This window comes from Podarcis pityusensis (genome assembly GCF_964106645.2).
Source record: "Podarcis pityusensis genome assembly, chromosome: 11".
Classification (NCBI taxonomy): Eukaryota; Metazoa; Chordata; class Lepidosauria; order Squamata; family Lacertidae; genus Podarcis; species Podarcis pityusensis.
Genome location: NC_138036.1, coordinates 5,266,065 through 5,272,064, shown reverse-complemented (window position 1 = coordinate 5,272,064; position 6,000 = coordinate 5,266,065).

Genomic DNA, 6,000 nt, shown 5'->3' with positions numbered 1-6,000 from the left:
TGTGTTGGACTACAACTCCCATCATCTCTGGCCATTGGCCATGCAAATTGGGGCTGATGAGAGTTGTAGTTCAAAGGACCTGAAAGATACCAGGTTGTAGAAGACTGATCAAGGCAAAAAAAACCAACACCAAACATGTGGGTTTTGAGGAAATCCAAAACTATTTCAGAGATAGTGGCGAAATATCTGATCCCCTGAAAAGTACCTTTGGGTTATATTTTGTATATAAATACCAACCTCTCTCAAAATGACAATATTGCAATCATCCAATGAAACTCATGACTATCAATTGCTTAGCAACATAGGAATCTGTCTTATACCAAGTCAGGGAATTGGTCCATATAATGTACTGCCTACTCTGTCTGGCAGTGGGTCTCCAGGTTTTGGGGAAAGGGCATCTCTTAGTTCTATTTAGATATGCTGAGAATTGAACATGGGACTTTCTGCCTACAGAACTGATGCTGTACCACCAAACAACAAAGCACTTCTTCAAAATCCCATATTTAATCTGTGGGGGCCATAGACACAGCCTCTGGCAGTAAGCCCCATTGAATTCAGTGGGATTTGCTGCTGGGTAAATGTAGTCAGTTGCACTGTAAAGATTTCAGCCAAAAAGATAGGACTGTGAATGTGAACAAACGATGATAACCAACAAGAATAAAATAATAATAATAATGAAAGCAAAAAAATAATAAGAAGAAGAAATGGAAAGATTTTCTTTTTAAAAAATAATAAAAAAAAAACCCCAACAAGAAGAACCAAGTAGAGACTGTGCAGCCAATCAGAAGATTCTTATGCTATAGACAGCTTCACCTGTTATCACCCCTGCATGGAGGCACTGACACATGGCAACATCTCCTGTGGTTTTCTACACAAGAGCTGTAATGCGAGAATTGGCTTCTTTGTGTTGGCCTGTTGATACTAGCCATCTTTCGAGATTCTGATTATGACCCTAACTGAGCTTCCTCTGAGCCATGCTGAGTCAGAGATTTCTGTTCATGCAAACTCCCAGACCTTCTTAGGAGTTAATTTAGGCCAGGGTCTTCTGCAGATTAGCCATGGAACTTGGAGGTTCTTTCTCCTGCCAAAACTCATTTCTGCAGCATGCAAAGTGATAAAGAGCATCATGCTGTGAAACAGGTGCAGAGAAACTTTCCTTCAGAAATGGAAGATCATGGCTAGTCTTCTCACATACAAAAAGAAGGAGGTCAGAGACTTAAGAACACACTCTTGATCTGGTAGGAAGTTTGTGTTCTGAAATAAGGAGGGTTTTTACAAACATGTTTTCATGGTCAGACGAATCATAGAATCATAGAATCATAGAGTTGGAAGAGACCACAAGGGCCATCAAGTCCAACCCCCTGCCAAGCAGGAAACACCATCAGAGCACTCCTGACATATGGTTGTCAAGCCTCTGCTTAAAGACCTCCAAAGGAGGAGATTCCACCACACTCCTTGGCAGCAAATTCCACTGTCGAACAGCTCTTACTGTCAGGAAGTTCTTCCTAATGTTTAGGTGGAATCTTCTTTCTTGTAGTTTGGATCCATTGCTCCATGTCCGCTTCTCTGGAGCAGCAGAAAACAACCTTTCTCCCTCCTCTATGGGACATCCTTTTATATATTTGAACATGGCTATCATATCACCCCTTAACCTCCTCTTCTCCAGGCTAAACATGCCCAGCTCCCTTAGCCGTTCCTCATAAGGCATCGTTTCCAGGCCTTTGACCATTTTGGTTGCCCTCCTCTGGACACGTTCCAGTTTGTCAGTGTCCTTCTTGAACTGTGGTGCCCAGAACTGGACACAGTACTCCAGGTGAGGTCTGACCAGAGCAGAATACAGTGGCACTATTACTTCCCTTGATCTAGATGCTATACTCCTATTGATGAGACCCAGAATTGCATTGGCTTTTTTAGCTGCCGCGTCACACTGTTGGCTCATGTCAAGTTTGTGGTCAACCAAAACTCCTAGATCCTTTTCACATGTACGGCTCTCAAGCCAGGTGTCACCCATCTTGTATTTGTGCCTCTCATTTTTTTTGCCCAAGTGCAATACTTTACATTTCTCCCTGTTAAAATTCATCTTGTTTGTTTTTGCCCAGTTCTCTAATCTGTCAAGGTCGTTTTGAAGTGTGATCCTGTCCTCTGGGGTGTTAGCCACCCCTCCCAGTTTGGTGTCATCTGCAAATTTGATCAGGATGCCCTTGAGTCCATCATCCAAGTCGTTGATAAAGATGTTGAATAAGACCGGGCCCAAGACAGAACCCTGTGGCACCCCACTAGTCACTCTTCTCCAGGATGAAGAGGAACCATTGATGAGCACCCTTTGGGTTCGGTCAGTCAGCCAGTTACAAATCCACTGAGTGGTAGCATAGTCAAGACCGCATTTTACCAGCTTCTTTACAAGAATATCATGGGGCACCTTGTCAAATGCCTTGCTGAAATCAAGGTAGGCTACATCCACTGCGTTCCCTTCATCTACCAGGCTTGTAATTCTGTCAAAAAACGAGATCAGGTTAGTCTGACATGACTTATTTTTCAGAAATCCATGCTGACTATTGGTGATCACAGCATTCCTTTCTAGGTGCTCACAGACTGTTTGCTTAATGATCTGCTCCAGAATCTTCCCTGGTATTGATGTCAGACTGACTGGGCGGTAATTATTTGGGTCCTCTCTTTTCCCCTTTTTGAAAATAGGGACAACATTTGCCCTCCTCCAGTCTGCCGGGACTTCGCCTGTTCTCCAGGAATTCTCAAAGATGACTGCCAGTGGTTCTGAGATCACATCTGCCAGTTCTTTTAATACTCTTGGATGCAGTTCATCTGGCCCTGGAGACTTGAATACATCTAAACTAGCCAAGTATTCTTGTACTATCTCCTTAGTTATTCTGGGCTGTGTTTCCTCTGCTGAATCATTTGCTCCAAATTCTTCAGGTCGGGCATTGTTTTCTTTATCGGAGAAGACTGAGGCAAAGAAGGCATTGAGGAGTTCAACCCTTTCTGTGTCCCCTGTTTGCATTTCACCATCTTCTCCTCTGAATTCTTGGTGGTTTAGAATGACAGTTGCAAATCCCTTTCTCAAGGGTAATGGCGCTATTAAGATATTTGTCTCCAGTGATGGTTGCAATCTGAGTCTGTAGCTTTCCCTAGTGAGTTTTCCATTGAATAGGAATAAGGAGGAATTATGCATCTTTAGGTGCCAGGCAGAAAGTTCCTCCTTAACCTGGTCTTTGGCTGATTGACATTCAATGCCCCTTTAAAATGTGTTGGGGGGTGTTATTGTATTGTTTTTGTTTTTGTTTTGTGTTTTCATATTGTGATTTTATAAGACAAGAAATAGCTACTTGGAGAAGACTGTGGCACATCGTGGAAAATGAATGACAGATCACACTTACAACTCTGGAGTAGGAGGAGATCAGCCATATAGACCACAGTATGCAAAAAGCAGTGATTTTTTACCCAAGGAGTCAGTTCCTGTAGAGAACCCAACTTTCTTTTATTTTTGCCTCCAAAAGGAGGTTAATCTCAGTTAATGCAGTTTGATGGGGTGTTTGACCCATGCCCATTCTGGATATTAATAGCCAGCTGGTGGGATTATTTGTGTGGGTAGAAGAAGGGCTTAATATCTCTTGCAAGGCATAATGGTGTCAGTTGTCTTGATGGAGAAGGTGTGGCCACTCCTTAAGAAGTCCTTTCTTGACCAGGGATACAGTAATCTCTATTGCAAAGTCATTCATAACTCCTTTGCGGGCAAGGTGCTTGGAAAAATAGGGGTGTTTCAACTCCAAATATGTTTGGATTAATTGGATCATCTAGATCCATTTCAATCTGGATTCATACCCTGTTTTGTCTCTGAGACAGCCAATGACACTGACACTACACACCAGTATGGTGTCGTGGTTAAGAGTGGTGGACTTGTAATCTGGTGAACCGGGTTCACGTCCCCACTCCTCCACATGCAGCTGCTGGGTGACATTGGGCCAGTCACACTTCTGTGAAGTCTCTCATCCCCACTCACCTCGCAGAGTGTTTGTTGTGGGGAGAAAGGGAAAGGAGATTGTGAGCCGCTTTGAGACTCCTTAGGGTAGTGATAAAGCGAGATATCAAATCCAAACTCTTCCTCTTCTTCTGATGGATGTTAGGAGAGAGATGCAGGGACTGGATCTCTCAATGCTGTGTTGATGAGCTGCTGGTATGCTTTCTCTGATCCTGAACATAATAGATACCCGCCATGACCAGTAGATATTGATGGCCCATCTTCTATGGATTTGTCTAGTCCCTTTCTAAAGCTGACCAAGCTGGTGGCCATTGCTGCATCTCATGGTAGCAAATTTTACAGTTTAGCTCTGCAAAGTATGAAGAAGATCCTTTTGTGAGACGTCCCTGGCTTGAAGGAAAGAGTTAACCCACCACAGTTGCTCACTCCTTGCAGCAGCCTTGAGCAGTTGGTGCTGTTGCTATTAAATATTTTCACATGTAGGTTTTCCATTTGCTTTGAATTACTGAAATACACTAAGCATATCTCTCCAAGGACCCAAAGCAATGGTGTAATAGGTTCCTGCTAATAGCTTGAAACTGTACAGCAATCTCGTTTTAAAATACAACACAAATCTTTATCTAAGAGCACTAACACCTCACTCCTGTGTTCGCCGATGATGTTTTCACATTTCCTCTTGCAGCGCCTAGGATAAAGGGGGTGGTGGGGCGGCAGCGAACAGCTACAAGAGGAATGATGCTTTCCGGGCAAAGAGCCAATTTGAAAAGTCTGTTCTCTCCAGTTTGCTGTCACTTGTCGTGGTTAAACAAAACACGGAATAGAAAAAGAGAAATTGGCTTCAGTGTAAATGTCAACATTCTGATTAAAGCAAACACGGAGCATTCACAACTCTTGACAAAAAAATAAAATAAATTGAATTATGAAGAGGATGCAAATGAGGGCCTTCGTCTGTGTGATTAAGGGGAGGCGGGCATTTGCATAATCCACATGTAAGTTAGCACCCGTGTAAACTGGACAGAGGAGTCGCCAGAGTCTCAGGCAGTTGAGGTCAATTGATTCTGAATTTGAGCCTACTTAGTGAGCCTGGACCTCTTTCAAACATGCAGATATGTTGGATGAACCCCATGAGCCTGTTTACTACCTTCAGGGTCACTTTGGTTAAACCATAGAACTCACCCCTTTAGGAGGCAGTGATGGCCCCCAAGTTAAAAGTAAAGGGACCACTGACCATTAGGTCCGGCCGTGCCTGACTCCGGGGTTGCGGCACTCATCTTGCTTTATTGGCCGAGGGAGCCGGCATACAGCTTCCGGGTCATGTGGCCAGCATGACTAAGCTGCTTCTGGCGAACCAGAGCAGCACACGGAAATGCCGTTTACCTTCCCGTCGGAGTGGTACCTATTTATCTACTTGCACTTTGACGTGCTTTCAAACTGGTAGGTTGGCAGGAGCAGGGACCGAGCAACGGGAGCTCACCCTGTTGCGGGGATTTGAACCGTTGACCTTCTGATCGGCAAGCCCTAGGCTCTGTGGTTTAACCCACAGCGCCACCCGTGTCCCTTTAAATGAGCTTTAAATGAGGTTTAGACAAATTCATAGAGGAAAGGGCTGTTGATGATTACTAGCCATGATGGCTATGCTCTGCCCTCACAGCTGGAGGCAGTAATGCTTGCAAATACCAGATGCTGGAAGCCACAGGAGGGCAGAGTGCTCTTGTCACTGGGTGCTGCTTGTGGGTTTCCTACAAGCATCTTGTTGGCCACTTTGAGAACTGGGTCTTCAACTAGGCAGGCCATTGGCCTGATCCATCAGGCTCCTCTTGTGTTCTTTTGTTGGTGACCAAATGGGCAAGTCCAATATACGATACACTGTGTTAATCACAAGGTTGCAGGATACAATTCTGATAGACATGAATGTGTGTATTATATAGGCTTCCTGCTCACAGCCAACTAGAAGTGGTGTGATGCTATATTTTGAGGTACAGGAGATCATAGTGACAGGTTGCTTG